We start from the raw sequence: 19,644 nt of genomic DNA, 5'->3' as shown, positions 1-19,644 counted from the left end.
ATATCAGTAAAGTTCGGTTTACTCCTTGCAGATAAGTATTACAGCAGTTTCTGTAGTGTAATGGTTATCACATTTGCATCACACGTGAAAGGTCCCTGGTTCAAAACCAGGATGAAACAATGCTCATTGACACATTCAAGAAGTACCATAGTGTTAACAAAGAATTTCACTAATCCCTTTTTTTGGAAATTCGAATACGTGCCATGAATATTTTTAAAATGTGGTTTTCTCCTTGCAGCTAATTGTAGCAGTAGTTCCTGTGGTGTAGTGGTTATCACCTTTGCTTCACACGCGAAAGGTCCCTGTTTCGAAACCGGGCGGAAACAACGCTCATTTACACATTCTGAAGTACCATAGTGGTAACAGAAAATGTCATGAATTCATTATTTTGGAAATTCGAATACGTTCCATGAATATTTTTTAAATTCGGTTTACTTCTTGCAGCTAATTGTAGCAGTAGTTCCTGTGGTGTAGTGGTTATCACCTTCGCTTCACACGCGAAAGGTCCCTGTTTTGAAACCGGGCGGAAACAACGCTCATTGACACATTCTGAAGTACCATAGTGGTAACAGAAAATTTCATGAATTCTTTATTTTGGAAATTCGAATACGTTCCATGAATATTTTTTAAATTCGGTTTACTCCTTGCAGAAAAATCAAGCAGCAGTTTCTGTTAATTGTTGAAGCAGTGTCTGTAGTGTAGTGGTTATCACGTTCGTTTAACACGCGAAAGGTCCTCAGTTCGAAAACGGGCGGAAACAGTGCTCTTTGACACGTGCAGTAGGTACAGTACTTTAAACAGAGAATAGTTATTTTAATAAATACCTTATTTTGGAAATTCGAATACGTGCCATGAATATCTGTAAAATTCACTTTACTTCTTGCAAGAAAATCAAGCAGCAGTTTCTGTAGTGTAGTGGTTATCACGTTCGCTTTACACGCGAAAGGTCCTCGGTTCAAAACCGGGTGGAAACAGTGCTCTTTGACACGTGCAGTAGGTACTGTACTATCAACAAAGAATAGTTAATTTCATAAATGCCTAATTTTGGAAATTTGAACACGTGCCATGAATATCAGTAAAGTTCGGTTTACTCCTTGCAGATAAGTATTACAGCAGTTTCTGTAGTGTAGTGGTTATCACATTTGCTTCACACGTGAAAGGTCCCTGGTTCAAAACCAGGATGAAACAATGCTCATTGACACATTCAAGAAGTACCATAGTGTTAACAAAGAATTTCACTAATCCCTTTTTTTGGAAATTCGAATACGTGCCATGAATATTTTTAAAATGTGGTTTTCTCCTTGCAGCTAATTGTAGCAGTAGTTCCTGTGGTGTAGTGGTTATCACCTTTGCTTCACACGCGAAAGGTCCCTGTTTCGAAACCGGGCGGAAACAACGCTCATTTACACATTCTGAAGTACCATAGTGGTATCAGAAAATGTCATGAATTCAATTTTTTGGAAATTCGAATACGTTCCATGAATATTTTTAAAATTCGGTTTACTTCTTGCAGCTAATTGTAGCAGTAGTTCCTGTGGTGTAGTGGTTATCACCTTCGCTTCACACGCGAAAGGTCCCTGTTTTGAAACCGGGCGGAAACAACGCTCATTGACACATTCTGAAGTACCATAGTGGTAACAGAAAATTTCATGAATTCTTTATTTTGGAAATTCGAATACGTTCCATGAATATTTTTTAAATTCGGTTTACTCCTTGCAGAAAAATCAAGCAGCAGTTTCTGTAGTGTAGTGGTTATCACGTTCGCTTTACACGCGAAAGGTCCTCAGTTTGAAACCGGGAGGAAACAGTGCTCTTTGACATGTGCTGTGGGTACTGTACTATTAACAGAGAATAGTTAATTTCATAAATGCCTAATTTTGGAAATTTGAACACGTGCCATGAATATCTGTAAAATTCGGTTTACTCCTTGCAGATAAGTGTTACAGCAGTTTCTGTACTGTAGTGGTTATCACGTTCGCTTTACACGCGAAAGGTCCCTGGTTCGAAACCAGGCGGAAACAGTGGTCTTTGACACGTGCAGTAGGTACAGTACTTTTAACAGAGAATAGTTATTTTCATAAATGCCTAATTTTGGAAATTTGAACACGTGCCATGAATATCAGTAAAGTTCGGTTTCCTCCTTGCAGATAAGTGTTACAGCAGTTTCTGTAGTGTAGTGGTTATCACGTTTGCTTCACACGCAAAAGGTCCCTGGTTCGAAACCAGGGGGAAACAACGCTCATTGGCACATTCTGAAGTACCATAGTGGTAACCGGAAATTTCATGAATTCTTTATTTTGGAAATTCGAATACTTTCCATGAATATTTTTAAAATTTGGTTTACTCCTTGCAGAAAACTCAAGCAGCAGTTTCTGTAGTGTAGTGGTTATCACGTTTGCTTTACAAGCGAAAGGTCCTCAGTTTGAAACCGGGAGGAAACAGTGCTCTTTGACATTTGCAGTAGGTACTGTACGATTAACAGAGAATAGTTACTTTCATAAATGCCTAATTTTGGAAATTTGAACACGTTCCATGAATATCTGTAAAATTCGGTTTACTTCTTGCAAGAAAATCAAGCAGCAGTTTCTGTAGTGTAGTGGTTATCGCGTTCGCTTTACACGCGAAAGGTCCTCGGTTCGAAACCGGGCGGAAACAGTGCTCTTTGACAAGTGCAGTAGGTACTGTACTTTCAACAAAGAATTGTTATTTTCATGAATTCTGTATTTTGGAAATTCGAATACGTGCCATGAATATTTTTAAAATTCGGTTTACTCCTTGCAGCTAATTGTAGCAGTAGTTTCTGTGGTGTAGTGGTTATCACGTTTGCTTCACACGTGAAAGGTCCCTGGTTCGAAACCGGGCGGAAACAACGCTCATTGACACATTCTGAAGTACCATAGTGGTAACAGAAAATTTCATGAATTCTTTATTTTGGAAATTCGAATACGTGCCATGAATATTTTTAAAATTCGGTTTACTCCTTGCAGAAAAATCAAGCAGCAGTTTCTGTAGTGTAGTGGTTATCACGTTCTCTTTACACGTGAAAGGTCCTCAGTTTGAAACTGGGAGGAAACAGTGCTCTTTGACACGTGCAGTAGGTACTGTACTTTCAACAAAGAATTGTTATTTTCATGAGTTCTGTATTTTGGAAATTCGAATACGTGCCATGAATATCTGTAAAATTCGGTTTACTCCTCGCAGCTAAATGTAGCAGCAGTTTCTGTAGTGTAGTGGTTATCACTTTCGCTTTACACGTGAAAGGTCCTCAGTTTGAAACCGGGAGGATACAGTGCTCTTTGACATGTGCAGTAGGTACTGTACTATTAACAGAGAATAGTTATTTTCATAAATGCCTAATTTTGGAAATTTGAACACGTGCCATGAATATCTGTAAAATTCGGTTTACTCCTTGCAGATAATTGTTGAAGCAGTTTCTGTAGTGTAGCGGTTATCACGTTCGCTTCACACGCCCCTTTTTGGAGTTTCAGGAAGTGGAAGAGAAGCAGGTGTCTGAGTGCTTGAGAGAGAATATCGTTTTTTTTGGAGGTCTAGTTGACTTATAAGTTTGAAAGTTTGTGAGTGACTGTACTGAAGTCTCTGTGAAACGTTTTTGCTATTGTCCCCAATCAGCGTGAGCTGTTTGGGGGATATTGCTTAAAATAACCGGACGGACAACATGGCTTCGACATCAAGAATACAAACGACGACGAGAAAGGACAACAGTGAAATCAGAATGTTAAACGAAGAACTGAAAAAAAGAACATATGAGAAGGAACTGACGGTGAACGTGGAAATAAGTGGAGAAGGGAAAATAACAACGATGGAATTGCTGAGAGGAATAAAGGAAGTTTGCGGAACAATACTGGGATGTCGAATGAAAGACGGGAATAAGTATGAAGTAACAATGTCTCATGTAAATGGAAAAGAAAGACTAATAGACGGGCTAAAGATAAAGAACTGTCAAATCATGGCTAAAGAACTAGGGAACGATGAGCTGGTGGTGTCCTTTTTGAACTTGCCCTCATACATTACGGATGAGGAGATAGAAGAGAAACTAAAAGGCTGGAAGGTGAAGGCGACCACGCCAATCAAGAGGAGGATGTGGCCAGGAACGGACATTGTAGATGGGACAAGATTTTGCAAGGTAAAGTTTACAGACAATGTGCAATCCTTGCCATATTCTACTAAATTTAACACTGTCGAGGGATTTGAATATTTTCGTGTAATCCACGACAATCAAGTGAAGGTATGTAGATTATGTATTCAGCCGGGGCACATACTTAAGGAATGTCCGGAATTCACATGCCACAAATGTAGTGAACAAGGGCATTATGCCAGAGAATGTCGGAACATAGGAAATGTGTGCAAAATGTGTGACAGACCTAAAGTTAGATGTAGCTGTAATAAGGGAGAAAATCACTTACTTTTGCAAACAATGGACCTCACGTCTGAGGAAGAGGGGAGTGTGCCTATGGAGAGGGAGGATGAGAGTGACATGGAGAGTGTGACTCCAGAGACAGTGGCAGATAAGCTTGAAGAGCCTGTAATGTCTCCTGGCAAAGCACGAGACGCCGTTTTAGTCTCTGCTGCTGACAAGGTGGAACAGCAGCACATGATGGGTGAAAGACATACACAGGTAGAGATGGTGCAAGGTGCTTCTCAGGTGCCTGAGCCAGCTTTAAGCCTGTGTAAAAATTACACCAAAGAGTGGGCTGGGTCCACTGAAGTCACGGGCACTGTTAAAGCGCACTTTTCAAAAGGCTTCCCCGCCGATCCCCCCAAAAATCCAAATAAAGAGACGGATGATGAAATAGATAGTGAGGATCTTCAGTTGTTTGTAAAAAATAAGAGGTCATTGTCGAAAACCAGGGAGATGATGGGTTTTGGAAAAAATGAAAAAGTAGGATTTTTAAGGACTTGTTTGGCTCTGATTATACTTCTGCACACATTCATAATGATTACAGTCACATCCCTAAATGGTAACAGTTTGAGAAACATGAGCAAATTTGAGCAGGTATTAGTGTCTGTTAAGGCAGACATGTTGTGTTTTCAAGAGACCAATTGGACAGACTCCAAAATGCAGGAGATTAAGAGTAAATGGTCAGATTTAATTTTTTGTAGTCATGGAGGGGATAAAACATGTGGTGTGGCTATTTTGATAAAAAATGATGTGGTGCAAAATGTAAAATAAATATATGCTGACAATGATGGCAGACTTATTGTAATTGAATTTGAAGTTCAAAATGTAGTTTTTCGTTTAATTAATGTTTATGCTTCAAACATTGAATCTGAAAGGAGAGAAATGTTTCACAAATTAAAAACACTGTGCTCAGAAAACTGTATACTGATAGGAGATTTTAATGTGAGGTGTAGTAGAATGGATGCCTCTAGTTGTGCTAAATTCAGATATAACTCTTCTAGAAATGCATTATGGAAACTTATGAATGAGGAGAATCTAGTAGATATATGGAGGGCTGAAAATCCAAACAGAAGAGTATTCTCTAGAAGGCAGGTGGTTCTAAAGGAATTAAAACAAAGCAGAATTGATTTATGTCTAGCAAAACAAGAATTGGTGCAGAATGTTAAGAAGGTGTCATATACCTTTACAGCATATAGTGATCATGCAGTAATGTCATTTCAAATGGGTTTTGGTGTGGAGAGGAGAGGGGGAGGTGTCTGGTGTTTAAATGCCAGTCTGTTAAAGGAGGAAGGATATAGAAATGAAATTGTTGAATGTATTAATGATGAAATGTCTAATGTACTGTTAAAAGAGAATGTGTGTTTATGGTGGGAGGAAGTGAAAGTAAAAGTAAAAAATAGGAGTATTAGGTACGCAAAAAATCATAACCGTTTAGATAAGCAGAAAGAAATAATGCTTAGGAATAGGATGTTGCATGAACTTGAAAAGGCTGATACGGATCCAGACTATGATGTTGTGAATTATTTGAAAATCCATGCAGAGCTGGGTCGTTATGAAAAAAATAAATGTTTGGGTGCTATTGTTAGGAGCAGGGCACAGTACGCTTTGGAGGGAGAGAAATGTACATCCTTTTTTTTGGGTCTGGAAAAAGAAAACAAACTAAGAGTTACATTGTAGAGTTGGAAGATGAAAGAGGTGTAAAGGTAAACGATTTTGTTGGGATCTTAGAGACAGTTGAAACCTTTTACAGAAATCTTTACAAAAAGAATGATGTAGATAAAGTGTGTGTTGTAAAAGTGTTGGATACAATTAGTGCCAAAGTATCGCAGGCAGATAGAATGATGTGTGATGAAGAGATTTCGATTATGGAAATCAAGGAAGCAATTGTTAGCACGCAAGGTAATAAAAGTCCGGGTTTGGATGGTTTAACAAATGAGTTCTATAAAGTCTTTGTAGATATTTTGGCACCCATTTTAGTGAGGGTGTTTCATTATATGGAAGAGAATAAGGAAATCCCTGAGTCTATGTCAACTGGAATGTTAACGATCTTATTCAAAAATAGGGGCAGTAGATTAAAGTTAGAAAATTATAGGCCTATTAGCCTTCTAAATTCGGATTATAAGATACTGACTAAAGTGTTAGCGAATAGGATGAAAAAGGTGATTGGGAGTATTATTGAATCAACACAAGCCTACGGCATACCTGGAAGAGATATTGCAGATGTAATTTGTACAATTAGGGATGTTGTTAATCAAATGAAAAATGAAGGTGGTATAGTTTTAAGTTTGGACTTTAACAAAGCTTTCGATAGAGTGGAGCACAGCTTTTTATTACAGACTTTGGAGAGGTTTGGGTTTGGGCCAAAGTTTGTATCTTGGATCAACCTGTTGTATAGTGGGGCTAAAAGTTGTGTTAAATGTAACGGAGTGTTAACAGATACTTTCCCTGTGGAGAGGTCAGTAAGGCAGGGCTGTCCTTTGTCAGCTCTGCTGTACAGTGTTTCTACAGAACCATTAGCTACATTGATAAATAGTAATAAAGAAGTAAGGGGTGTTGGAATCCCAGGTGGTGGTGTCAGTGTTGTACATCAGTACGCTGATGACACTACTTGTACTGTGAAGGATATAGAAAGTATTGGAAGCATTATGGGGATCATAGATATATATGGCAAGGCATCGGGTGCTAAAGTTAATATAGAGAAGACTGAAATAATGTTTGTTGGGGATATCAATGTAAACGGGTGTGAGATTCCATTCAAGAGCGCAAAGGATTTTATTAAAGTGCTGGGAGTAAACATTGGTGTAAAGGAGAAAGAGGCAAAAGATATAACTTGGACTGGGATCCTTAATAAAGTCAAGCTAACGTTGAATTTCTGGAAAAATAGAAAACTAAAGTTACAAGGGAAAGTAATTGTTGCAAATGCTTTGGTATTATCCAAATTTGTGTATGTTTTGGGAGTCCTGGACATGCCGGAGTGGGTCCTAAATGAATTGAATAATGTGGTGTCAAATTTTATATGGGATGGTAAAGGAGTGAGAATATCTCAGAAAACATTGATTGCTGACTATGTGGATGGAGGTTTAAAACTTGTAGATTTAGGTGTCAAAAGAAAAGCTATTAGGATAAAAACAGTAAAGAAATATTTGTATGACAGTGAAGATTATGGCTGGAAACACTTCTTTAGAGTCTACTTAGAGGAGAGTGGTGGTTGTGAGGATAATGGTTTATTGATGGGGCTTAAAAGGGCAATGTTTGAAAAGGTACCAGATTTTTATAAAGAGGTGCTAAATGCATGGGCAGAGTTGTTGCCTAATGTATATTATGAATGTGGACATATTAACCTATATTTCTGAATGAGAAAATCAAGAACAAAGAAAAAGTTTTGTATAATAAAGTATTTATGAGTGCAGGTCTACGGCAAATAAAAGATTATACATATGAGGTAATTCCAGGGTTTTTACCTGGGGAAGCTATTTTTGACATAATCAATGAATGGGATGAAGAGGTGGGAAGGGGAACAGTGAATAATATGTATGACAAGATAAAGAATAGTATACCAAGAGCATGGGTTGATTTAATAAATAGTGAAGTTGAAAGAGAAGATTTATTTGTATTTCCTAATTTGTTCATTGGTAGCAGTAAGAAGAAAGTACATTTATCTAGTATACCAGTGAAAAGATTGTATAGAATAATGGTAGGTAAAGTGTGTAGAAGGCCGGCTGCTGAGAAATTTTGGAAAGTAGTTTTTCCGGAATTGGATGAAAAAAAGATATGGGGAAATTTAAATGTAAAATATAATAGTAAGGAGTGTGAAAATAATGATTTCAAACTAAGACATAATAGAATATTTACAAAGGTGGTGCTAAAGAAAATTAATTGTGAGATAGAAAGGGAATGCGACGTATGTGGACGTTTCCCGGAAACTCTTATGCATTTGTTTATAGAATGTGAGGATTTTAATTTTTTTTTTGTAAAGTTAAGGAAATGTTATGTAGAAACTGGGGGGGAGATTTCGTGAAAAAGTATGCGTGGGAGGAACTTTTGTTATTTGGAGTGTCTGGTAAATGTGAGGGTGCTAATGTGTGTTTGTTGAATATGGTTTTGAGTTTTGTGAGGTATGCTATTTTTTGTAGGAGGAATTATGTTTCTTTTGACAGAAAGAGGGTTCAGGTGTGGAGTATCTTTATAGCACTGTTCAGTAAACACATAGATATGTTGTTTAATTATGGGATGGAACATTTTGATGAGTCTTTTGTTGAAGGGAGTGGGTTAATTTCACGAGAGGAGAGTGGAGGTATCACTTATAATTTTTGAAAGCACTGTTTTGATATTTTCTTTGTTGATAATTTGATAGGGGGTGAATTGTTCACCTGCCTCTGTTAGTCTAGTGTCTTCTGTATTGTTCTCTGTGGATTGTACTGTAAACAGTAGATTGTACTGTAAATATTGTAAACAAACATTTTTGATAATAAAAAAATAAAAAATAAAAAATAAATCACGTTCGCTTTACACGCGAAATGTCCCTGGTTCGAAACCAGGCGGAAACAACGCTCATTGACTCATTCAAGAAGTACCATAGTGTTAACAAAGAATTTAATTCGTCCCTTATTTTGGAAATTCTAATACGTGCCATGAATATTTTTAAAATTCGGTTTACTCCTTGCAGCTAACTGTAGCAGTAGTTTCTGTGGTGTAGTTGTAATCATGTTTGCTTCACACCGAAATGGTCCCTGGTTCGAAACCGGGCGGAAACAACGCTCATTGACACATTCTGAAGTACCATAGTGGTAACAGAGAATTTCATGAATTTTTTATTTTGGAAATTCGAATATGTGCCATGAATATCGGTAAAATTCGGTTTACTCCTTGCAGAAAAATCAAGCAGCAGTTTCTGTAGTGTAGTGGTTATCACGTTCGCTTAACACGCGAAAGGTCCTCGGTTTGAAACCGGGAGGAAACAGTGCTCTTTGACACATGCAGTAGGTACTGTACTTTCAACAAAGAATTATTATTTTCATAAATTCTGTATTTTGGAAATTCGAATACGTGCCATGAATATCTGTAAAATTCGGTTTATTCTTTGCAGCTAAGTGAAGAAGCAGTTTCTGTAGTGTAGTGGTTATCACATTCGCTTTACACACGAAAGGTCTTCGGTTTGAAACCGGGAGGAAACAGTGCTCTTTGACACATGCAGTAGGTACTGTACTTTAAACAGAGAATAGTTATTTTCATAAATGCATTATTTTGGAAATTCGAATACGTGCCATGAATATATTATATTTATATTTCCCTCAATAACTTTAAACATCAGCTATCTGAGCAGCTAACCGATCGCTGCAGCTGTACATAGGCCATCTGTAAATAGCCCACCCAATCTACCTACCTCATCCCCATATTGTTTTTATTTACTTTCTGCTCTTTTGCACACCAGTATTTGTACTTGCACCTCATCATCTGCTCATCTATCACATCAGTGTTAATTTGCTAAATTGTAATTACCTCACTACCATGGCCTATTTATTACCTTACCTCCTCATGCCATTTGCACACACTGAATATAGACTTTCTTTTTTTCTATTGTGTTATTGACTGTACGCTTGTTTATTCCATTTGTAACTCTATGTTGTTGTTTGTGTCGCACTGCTTTGCTTTATCTTGGCCAGGTTGCAGTTCTCAATGAGAACTTGTTCTCCACCAGCTTACCTGGTTAAATAAAGGTTAAATAAAATAAAATAAGAAACATTTTTTATCTCTCCCAGAACGGGGATGTAGCTCAGTGGTAGAGCGCATGCTTCGCATGTATTAGGTCCTGGGTTCAATCCCCAGCATCTCCATTTAAAATTATTGCATTGACCCAACTCCTACTTTACAGAATGTTGTAATTCTAAGCAGGAAACAGAGATGTGCTAAATAATTTGGTTTTGTAATCTGAAGAACATCCCTTCAATCCCTGTTCGTACAATTATAGAACAGAAGTGGCAGGATTGCCATCTTTTATGGCGTCATTTTCAAAAACTGAAGTTTATGGGTTCGATCCCAGTCTGTACCTGGTTTAAGAATTGCTGCTATCATTTCCTTGTAGTTTCAATGGAGTGGTGTATATAAAAAGTACATTGTATTGATATTGCATTTTATCTGCAAATGAAATGGGATGGAAGCTCAGAGGGGGAGTGCATGCAAAATATGTATGAGGTCCTCGGTTTAATCCCAAGATTCTCCACTGAGTTTATTTGTGTGCCAAATTCACATTTACACAACTACTACTTTCCTGAATGTTGATATATAATACAGAGCGTAGAGTGGCATGGTGGCCAAGTGGTAAGGCGTTGGTCTTCTAAACTGAAGATCATGGGTTCAAATCCCTTCTGTACCTTTATGAAAGACATCTGATATCATGGACCTGTGCATTAATTGGAGGACTTTGCAGAAAATCAAGTTGTATCATTATGGCAACTCAGCTATTATAGTAAGGGGATGAATCTCTATGGTAGAGCCAGTACTTTACATGAATGCGGTCCAACGTTAATCCCCAACTTCTCTGTTGAGTGTAATTAATTGTTAAATTAGGTTTTGCACAACTCCCACTTTCCAGAATGTTGACATTCTAAGAAGGAAATAGATATGCTAAATCATCTGTTTCTGTAAACTGAAGCACATGGGTTCAATCCTTGTTTGACGTTTATGGAAGATAGCTGATATTATGGAAATGTACTTTCATTAGAACAGTGTAAAGAAAAGGTAAATTGTATTGATATGACCGCTGCGACCTGTATGCTCTAGTCGGCTGGCCCTCGCTACCTATTCGTCACCAGACCCACTGGCTCCAGGTCATCTATAAGTCTATGCTAGGTAAAGCTCCGCCTTATCTCAACTCACTGGTCACGATAAAAACACCCACCCGTAGCACTCGCTCCAGCAGATATATCTCACTGGTCATCCCCAAAGCCAACACCTCCTTTGGCTGCCTTTCCTTCCAGTTCTCTGCTGCCAATGACTGGAACGAATTGCAAAAATCACTGAACCTGGACACTTATATTTCCCTCACTAACTTTAAACATCAGCTATCTGAGCAGCTAACCGATCGCTGCAGCTGTACATAGGCCATCTGTAAATAGCCCACCCAATCTACATACCTCATCCCCATATTGTTTTTATTTACTTTCTGCTCTTTTGCACACCAGTATTTGTACTTGCACATCATCATCTGCTCATCTGTCACTCCAGTGTTAATTTGCTAAATTGTAATTACCTCACTACCATGGCCTATTTATTACCTTACCTCCTCATGCCATTTGCACACACTGAATATAGACTTTCTTTTTTTCTATTGTGTTATTGACTGTACGCTTGTTTATTCCATTTGTAACTCTATGTTGTTGTTTGTGTCGCACTGCTTTGCTTTATCTTGGCCAGGTTGCAGTTCTCAATGAGAACTTGTTCTCCACTAGTTTACCTGGTTAAATAAAGGTGAAATAAAATAAAATAAGATACATTTTTAACCTTTCCCAGAACGGGGATGTAGCTCAGTGGTAGAGCGCATGCTTGGCATGTATGAGGTCCTGGGTTCAATCCCCAGCTTCTCCATTTAAAATTATTGCATTGACCCAACTCCTACTTTACAGAATGTTGTAATTCTAAGCAGGAAACAGAGATGTGCTAAAAAATTTGGTTTTGTAATCTGAAGAACATCCCTTCAATCCCTGTTCGTACAATTATAGAACAGAAGTGGCATGATTGCCATCTTTTATGGTGTCATTTTCAAAAACTGAAGTTCATGGGTTCGATCCCAGTCTGTACCTGGTTTAAGAATTGCTGCTATCATTTCATTGTAGTTTCAATGGAGTGGAGTATATAAAAAGTACATTGTATTGATATTGCATTTTATCTGCAAATGAAATGGGATGGAAGCTCAGAGGGGGAGTGCATGCAAAATATGGATGAGGTCCTCGGTTCAATCCCAAGATTCTCCACTGAGTTTATTTGTGTGTCAAATTCACATTTACACAACTACTACTTTCCAGAATGTTGATATATCATTAACAGCGTAGAGTGGCATGGTGGCCAAGTGGTGAGGTGTCGGTCTCGTAAACCGAAGATCATGGGTTCAAATCCCATCCGTGCCTGTATGAAAGACATCTGATATCATGGACCTCTGCTTTTATTGAAGGACTTTGCAGAAAAAGCAAGTTGTGTCAATATGGCAACTCAGTTATTATAGTAAGGGGATGTATCTCTATGGTAGAGCCAGTACTTTACATGTATGCGGTCCAACGTTAATCCCCAACTTCTCTGTTGACTGTATTTACTTGTTAAATTAGCTTTTGCACAACTCCCACTTTCCAGAATGTTGACATTCTAAGAAGGAAATAGATATGCTAAATCATCTGTTTCTGTAAACTGAAGCACATGGGTTCAATCCTTGTTCGACGTTTATGGAAGATAGCTGATATTATGTAAATGTACTTTCATTAGAACAGTGTAAAGAAAAGGTAAATTGTATTGATATGACCACTGCGACCTATATGGTCTAGTCGGCAGGCCCTCGCTACCTATTCGTCACCAGACCCACTGGCTCCAGGTCATCTATAAGTCTATGCTAGGTAAAGCTTCGTCTTATCTCAGCTCACTGGTCACGATAACAACACCCACCCGTAGCACGCGCTCCAGCAGGTATATCTCACTGGTCATCCTCAAAGCCAACACCTCCTTTGGCCACCTTTCCTTCCAGTTCTCTGCCGCCAATGACTGGAACGAATTGCAAAAATCGCTGAAGCTGGACACTTATATTTCCCTTACTAACTTTAAACATCAGCTATCTGAGCTGCTAACCGATCGCTGCAGCTGTACATAGGCCATCTGTAAATAGCCCACCCAATCTACCTACCTCATCCCCATATTGTTTTTATTTACTTTCTGCTCTTTTGCACACCAGTATTTCTACTTGCACATTATCATCTGCTCATCTTTCACTCCAGTATTAATTTGCTAAATTGTAATTACTTCGCTACTATGGCCTATTTATTGCCTTACCTCCTCATGCCATTTGCACACACTGAATATAGACTTTCTTTTTTTCTATTGTGTTATTGACTGTACGCTTGTTTATTCCATTTGTAACTCTGTGTTGTTGTTTGTGTCGCACTGCTTTGCTTTATCTTGGCCAGGTCGCAGTTCTCAATGAGAACTTGTTCTCCACTAGTTTACCTGGTTAAATAAAGGTGAAATAAAATAAAATAAGAAACATTTTTTATATTTCCCAGAAAGGGGATGTAGCTCAGTGGTAGAGCGCGTGCTTCGCATGTATGAGGTCCTGGGTTCAATCCCCAGCTTCTCCATTTAAAATTGTTGCATTGACCCAACTCCTACTTTACAGAATATTGAAATTCTAAGCAGGAAACAGAGATGTGATAAATAATTTGGTTTTGTAATCTGAAGAACATCCCTTCAATCCCTGTTCGTACAATTATAGAACAGAAGTGGCATGATTGCCATCTTTTATGGCGTCATTTTCAAAAACTGAAGTTCATGGGTTCGATCCCAGTCTGTACCTGGTTTAAGAATTGCTGCTATCATTTCATTGTAGTTTCAATGGAGTGGAGTATATAAAAAGTACATTGTATTGATATTTCATTTTATCTGCAAATGAAATGGGATGGAAGCTCAGAGGGGGAGTGCATGCAAAATATGGATGAGGTCCTCGGTTCAATCCCAAGATTCTCCACTGAGTTTATTTGTGTACCAAATTCACATTTACACAACTACTACTTTTCAGAATGTTGATATATCATTAACAGCGTAGAGTGGCATGGTGGCCGAGTGGTAAGGCGTCGGTCTCGTAAACCGAAGGTCATGGGTTCAAATCCCATCCGTGCCTTTATGACAGACTGATATCATGGACCTGTGTTTTTATTGGAGGACTTTGCAGAAAAAGCAAGTTGTGTCAATATGGCAACACAGTTATTATAGTAAGGGGATGTATCTCTATGGTAGAGCCAGTACTTTACATGTATGCGGTCCAACGTTAATCCCCAACTTCTCTGTTGACTGTATTTACTTGTTAAATTAGCTTTTGCACAACTTCCACTTTCCAGAATGTTGACATTCTAAGAAGGAAATAGATATGCTAAATCATCTGTTTCTGTAAACTGAAGCACATGGGTTCAATCCTTGTTCGACGTTTATGGAAGATAGCTGATATTATGTAAATGTACTTTCATTAGAACAGTGTAAAGAAAAGGTCAATTGTATTGATATGACCACTGCGACCTGTATGGTCTAGTCGGCTGGCCCTCGCTACCTATTCGTCACCAGACCCACTGGCTCCAGGTCATCTATAAGTCTATGCTAGGTAAAGCTCCGCCTTATCTCAACTCACTGGTCACGATAACAACACCCACCCGTAGCACTCGCTCCAGCAGGTATATCTCACTGGTCATCCTCAAAGCCAACACCTCCTTTGGCCATCTTTCCTTCCAGTTCTCTGCTGCCAATGACTGGAACGAATTGCAAAAATCGCTGAAGCTGGACACTTATATTTCCCTTACTAACTTTAAACATCAGCTATCTGAGCAGCTAACCGATCGCTGCAGCTGTACATAGGCCATCTGTAAATAGCCCACCCAATCTACCTACCTCATCCCCATATTGTTTTTATTTACTTTCTGCTCTTTTGCACACCAGTATTTGTACTTGCACATCATCATCTGCTCATTTATCACTCCAGTGTTAATTTGCTAAATTGTAATTACCTCACTACCATGGCCTATTTATTACCTTACCTCCTCATGCCATTTGCACACACTGAATATAGACTTTCTTTTTTTCTATTGTGTTATTGACTGTACGCTTGTTTATTCCATTTGTAACTCTATGTTGTTGTTTGTGTCGCACTGCTTTGCTTTATCTTGGCCAGGTTGCAGTTCTCAATGAGAACTTGTTCTCCACCAGCTTACCTGGTTAAATAAAGGTGAAATAAAATGAAATAAGATACATTTTTTATTTCTCCCAGAACGGGGATGTAGCTCAGTGGTAGAGCGTATGCTTCGCATGTATGAGGTCCTGGGTTCAATCCCCAGCTTCTCCTTTTACAATTATTGCATTGACCCAACTCCTACTTTACAGAATGTTGTAATTCTAAGCAGGAAACAGAGATGTGCTAAATAATTTTGTTTTGTAATCTGAAGAACATTCCTTCAATCCCTGTTCCTACAATTATAGAATAGAAGTTGCATGATTGCCATCTTTTATGGCGTCATTTTCAAAAACTGAAGTTTATGGGTACGATCCCAGTCTGTACCTGGTTTAAGAATTGCTGCTATCATTTCATTGTTGCTTGGCCTGGACACTTATATTTCCCTCACTAACTTTAAACATCAGCTATCTGAGCAGCTAACCGATCGCTGCAGCTGTACATAGGCCATCTGTAAATAGCCCACCCAATCTACCTACCTCATCCCCATATTGTTTTTATTTACTTTCTGCTCTTTTGCACACCAGTATTTGTACTTGCACATTATCATCTGCTCATCTATCACTCCAGTGTTAATTTGCTAAATTGTAATTACCTCACTACCATGGCCTATTTATTACCTTACCTCCTCATGCCATTTGCACACACTGAATATAGACTTTCTTTTTTTCTATTGTGTTATTGACTGTACGCTTGTTTATTCCATTTGTAACTCTATGTTGTTGTTTGTGTCGCACTGCTTTGCTTTATCTTGGCCAGGTTGCAGTTCTCAATGAGAACTTGTTCTCCACTAGCTTACCTGGTTAAATAAAGGTGAAATAAAATGAAATAAGAAACATTTTTTTATCTTTTCCAGAACGGGGATGTAGCTCAGTGGTAGAGTGGTCCCAGGGCGCACGACCCACGTGGAGTTCCAGGTCTCCGGCATCCTCTGGAACTGCCGGTCTCCGGCCAACAAGGCTGAGTTCATCTCAGCCTATGCTACCCTCCAGTCCCTAGACTTCCTGGCCCTGATGGAAACATGGATTACCACAGATAACACTGCTACTCCTACTGCTCTCTCCTCGTCTGCCCACGTGTTCTCGCATACCCCTAGAGCATCGAGCCAGCGGGGTGGTGGCACTGGAATCCTCATCTCTCCCAAGTGGACATTCTCTCTTTCTCCCCTGACCCATCTGTCTATCTCCTCATTTGAATTCCATGCTGTCACAGTTACCAGCCCTTTCAAGCTTAACATCCTTATCATTTATCGCCCTCCAGGTTCCCTTGGAGAGTTCATCAATGAGCTTGACGCCTTGATAAGTTCCTTTCCTGAGGATGGCTCACCTCTCACAGTTCTGGGTGACTTTAACCTCCCCACGTCTACCTTTGACTCATTCCTCTCTGCCTCCTTCTTTCCACTCCTCTCCTCTTTTGACCTCACCGTCTCACCTTCCCCCCCTACTCACAAGGCAGGCAATACGCTTGACCTCATCTTTACTAGATGCTGTTCTTCCACTAATCTCATTGCAACTCCCCTCCAAATCTCCGACCACGACCTTGTATCCTTTTCCCTCTCGCTCTCATCCAACACTTCTCACTCTGCCCCTACTCGGATGGTATTGCGTCGTCCCAACCTTCGCTCTCTCTCTCCCGCTACGCTCTCCTCTTCCATCCTATCATCTCTTCCCTCTGCTCAAACCTTCTCCAACCTATCTCCTGATTCTGCCTCCTCAACCCTCCTCTCCTCCCTTTCTGCATCCTTTGATTTTCTCTGTCCCCTATCCTCCAGGCCGGCTCGGTCCTCCCCTCCTGCTCCATGGCTCGACGACTCACTGCGAGCTCACAGAACAGGGCTCCGGGCAGCCGAGCGGAAATGGAGGAAAACTCGCCTCCCTGCGGACCTGGCATCCTTTCACTCCCTCCTCTCTACATTCTCCTCTTCTGTCTCTGCTGCTAAAGCCACTTTCTACCACTCTAAATTCCAAGCATCTGCCTCTAACCCTAGGAAGCTCTTTGCTACCTTCTCCTCCCTCCTGAATCCTCCTCCCCCTCCCCCCTCCTCCCTCTCTGCGGATGACTTCGTCAACCATTTTGAAAAGAAGGTTGACGATATCCGATCCTCGTTTGCTAAGTCAAACGACACCGCTGGTCTTGTTCACACTGCCCTACCCTGTGCTTTGACCTCTTTCTCCCCTCTCTCTCCAGATGAAATCTCGCGTCTTGTGACGGCCGGCCGCCCAACAACCTGCCCACTTGACCCTATCCCCTCCTCTCTTCTCCAGATCATTTCCGGAGACCTTCTCCCCTACCTCACCTCGCTCATCAACTCATCCTTGACCGCTGGCTACGTCCCTTCCGTCTTCAAGAGAGCGAGGGTTGCACCCCTTCTGAAAAAACCTACACTCAATCCCTCCCATGTCAACAACTACAGACCAGTATCCCTTCTTTCTTTTCTCTCCAAAACTCTTGAACGTGCCGTCCTTGGCCAGCTCTCCTGCTATCTCTCTCAGAATGACCTTCTTGATCCTAATCAGTCAGGTTTCAAGACTGGGCATTCAACTGAGACTGCTCTTCTCTGTGTCACGGAGGCTCTCCGCACTGCTAAAGCTAACTCTCTCTCCTCTGCTCTCATCCTTCTAGACCTATCTGCTGCCTTTGATACTGTGAACCATCAGATCCTCCTCTCCACCCTCTCCGAGTTGGGCATCTCCGGCGCGGCCCACGCTTGGATTGCGTCCTACCTGACAGGTCGCTCCTACCAGGTGGCGTGGCGAGAATCTGTCTCCGCACCACGCGCTCTCACCACTGGTGTCCCCCAGGGCTCTGTTCTAGGCCCTCTCCTATTCTCGCTATACACCAAGTCACTTGGCTCTGTCATATCCTCACATGGTCTCTCCTATCATTGCTATGCAGACGACACACAATTAATCTTCTCCTTTCCCCCTTCTGATAACCAGGCGGCGAATCGCATCTCTGCATGTCTGGCAGACATATCAGTGTGGATGACGGATCACCACCTCAAGCTGAACCTCGGCAAGACGGAGCTGCTCTTCCTCCCGGGGAAGGACTGCCCGTTCCATGATCTCGCCATCACGGTTGACAACTCCCTTGTGTCCTCCTCCCAGAGTGCTAAGAACCTTGGCGTGATCCTGGACAACACCCTGTCGTTCTCCACTAACATCAAGGAGGTGACCCGATCCTGTAGGTTCATGCTCTACAACATTCGCAGAGTACGACCCTGCCTCACACAGGAAGCGGCGCAGGTCCTAATCCAGGCACTTGTCATCTCCCGTCTGGATTACTGCAACTCGCTGTTGGCTGGGCTCCGTGCCTGTGCCATTAAACCCCTACAACTCATCCAGAACGCCGCAGCCCGTCTGGTGTTCAACCTTCCCAAGTTCTCTCACATCACCCCGCTCCTCCGCTCTCTCCACTGGCTTCCAGTTGAAGCTCGCATCCGCTACAAGACCATGGTGCTTGCCTACGGAGCTGTGAGGGGAACGGCACCTCCATACCTTCAGGCTCTGATCAGGTCCTACACCCAAACAAGGGCACTGCGTTCATCCACCTCTGGCCTGCTGGCCCCCCTACCTCTGAGGAAGCACGGTTCCCGCTCAGCCCAGTCCAAACTGTTCGCTGCTCTGGCACCCCAATGGTGGAACAAGCTCCCTCACGACGACAGGACAGCGTAGTCAATCACCACCTCCCGGAGACACCTGAAACCCCACCTCTTTAAGGAATACCTGGGATAGGATAAAGTAATCCTTCTAACCCCCCCCCTTAAAAGATTTAGATGCACTATTGTAAAGTGGTTGTTCCACTGGATATCATAAGGTGAATGCACCAATTTGTAAGTCGCTCTGGATAAGAGCGTCTGCTAAATGACTTAAATGTAAAATGTAAATGTAGATGTAGAGTGCGTGCTTCGCATGTATGAGGTCCTGGGTTCAATTCCCAGCTTCTCCATTTAAAATTAGTGCATTGACCCAACTCCTACTTTACAGAATGTTGTAATTCGAAGCAGGAAACAGAGATGTGCTAAATAATTTAGTCTTGTTATCTGAAGAACATGCGTTCAATCCCTGTTCGTACATTTATAGAACAGAAGTGACATGGTTGCCAACTTTTATGGCGTCATATTCAAAAACTGAAGTTCATGGGTTCGATCCCTGTCTGTACCTGGTTTAAGAATTGCTGCTATCATTTCATTGTAGTTTCAATGGAGTGGTGTATATAAAAAGTACATTGTATTGATATTGCATTTTATCTGCAA

General features: G+C 40.7%; 12 non-coding genes across 12 annotated transcripts; all 12 read left to right on the top strand.

Annotated features, from left to right (window-relative positions):
* Positions 1–901: 901 nt before the first annotated feature.
* Positions 902–974, top strand: trnav-uac (transfer RNA valine (anticodon UAC)). Its single transcript has one exon. It is a non-coding gene; the product is annotated as a tRNA-Val (tRNA).
* A 974-nt stretch (positions 975–1,948) lies between these two features.
* trnav-uac (transfer RNA valine (anticodon UAC)) lies at positions 1,949–2,021 on the top strand. Its single transcript has one exon. It is a non-coding gene; the product is annotated as a tRNA-Val (tRNA).
* A 141-nt stretch (positions 2,022–2,162) lies between these two features.
* On the top strand, positions 2,163–2,235 carry trnav-cac (transfer RNA valine (anticodon CAC)). Its single transcript has one exon. It is a non-coding gene; the product is annotated as a tRNA-Val (tRNA).
* Positions 2,236–2,582: 347 nt separating this feature from the next.
* Positions 2,583–2,655, top strand: trnav-uac (transfer RNA valine (anticodon UAC)). The gene has a single exon. It is a non-coding gene; the product is annotated as a tRNA-Val (tRNA).
* Positions 2,656–2,796: 141 nt separating this feature from the next.
* trnav-cac (transfer RNA valine (anticodon CAC)) lies at positions 2,797–2,869 on the top strand. Its single transcript has one exon. It is a non-coding gene; the product is annotated as a tRNA-Val (tRNA).
* A 6,438-nt stretch (positions 2,870–9,307) lies between these two features.
* trnav-aac (transfer RNA valine (anticodon AAC)) lies at positions 9,308–9,380 on the top strand. Its single transcript has one exon. It is a non-coding gene; the product is annotated as a tRNA-Val (tRNA).
* Positions 9,381–10,182: 802 nt separating this feature from the next.
* On the top strand, positions 10,183–10,254 carry trnaa-cgc (transfer RNA alanine (anticodon CGC)). The gene has a single exon. It is a non-coding gene; the product is annotated as a tRNA-Ala (tRNA).
* A 1,678-nt stretch (positions 10,255–11,932) lies between these two features.
* Positions 11,933–12,004, top strand: trnaa-ggc (transfer RNA alanine (anticodon GGC)). Its single transcript has one exon. It is a non-coding gene; the product is annotated as a tRNA-Ala (tRNA).
* A 467-nt stretch (positions 12,005–12,471) lies between these two features.
* Positions 12,472–12,543, top strand: trnat-cgu (transfer RNA threonine (anticodon CGU)). Its single transcript has one exon. It is a non-coding gene; the product is annotated as a tRNA-Thr (tRNA).
* A 1,140-nt stretch (positions 12,544–13,683) lies between these two features.
* trnaa-cgc (transfer RNA alanine (anticodon CGC)) lies at positions 13,684–13,755 on the top strand. Its single transcript has one exon. It is a non-coding gene; the product is annotated as a tRNA-Ala (tRNA).
* Positions 13,756–14,222: 467 nt separating this feature from the next.
* Positions 14,223–14,294, top strand: trnat-cgu (transfer RNA threonine (anticodon CGU)). The gene has a single exon. It is a non-coding gene; the product is annotated as a tRNA-Thr (tRNA).
* Positions 14,295–15,431: 1,137 nt separating this feature from the next.
* trnaa-cgc (transfer RNA alanine (anticodon CGC)) lies at positions 15,432–15,503 on the top strand. The gene has a single exon. It is a non-coding gene; the product is annotated as a tRNA-Ala (tRNA).
* The last annotated feature ends 4,141 nt before the right edge of the window (positions 15,504–19,644 follow it).

Source organism: Salmo salar, unplaced genomic scaffold (assembly GCF_905237065.1).
Source record: "Salmo salar unplaced genomic scaffold, Ssal_v3.1, whole genome shotgun sequence".
NCBI lineage: Eukaryota > Metazoa > Chordata > Actinopteri > Salmoniformes > Salmonidae > Salmo > Salmo salar.
This window is presented reverse-complemented; position numbering and strand designations above follow the sequence as displayed.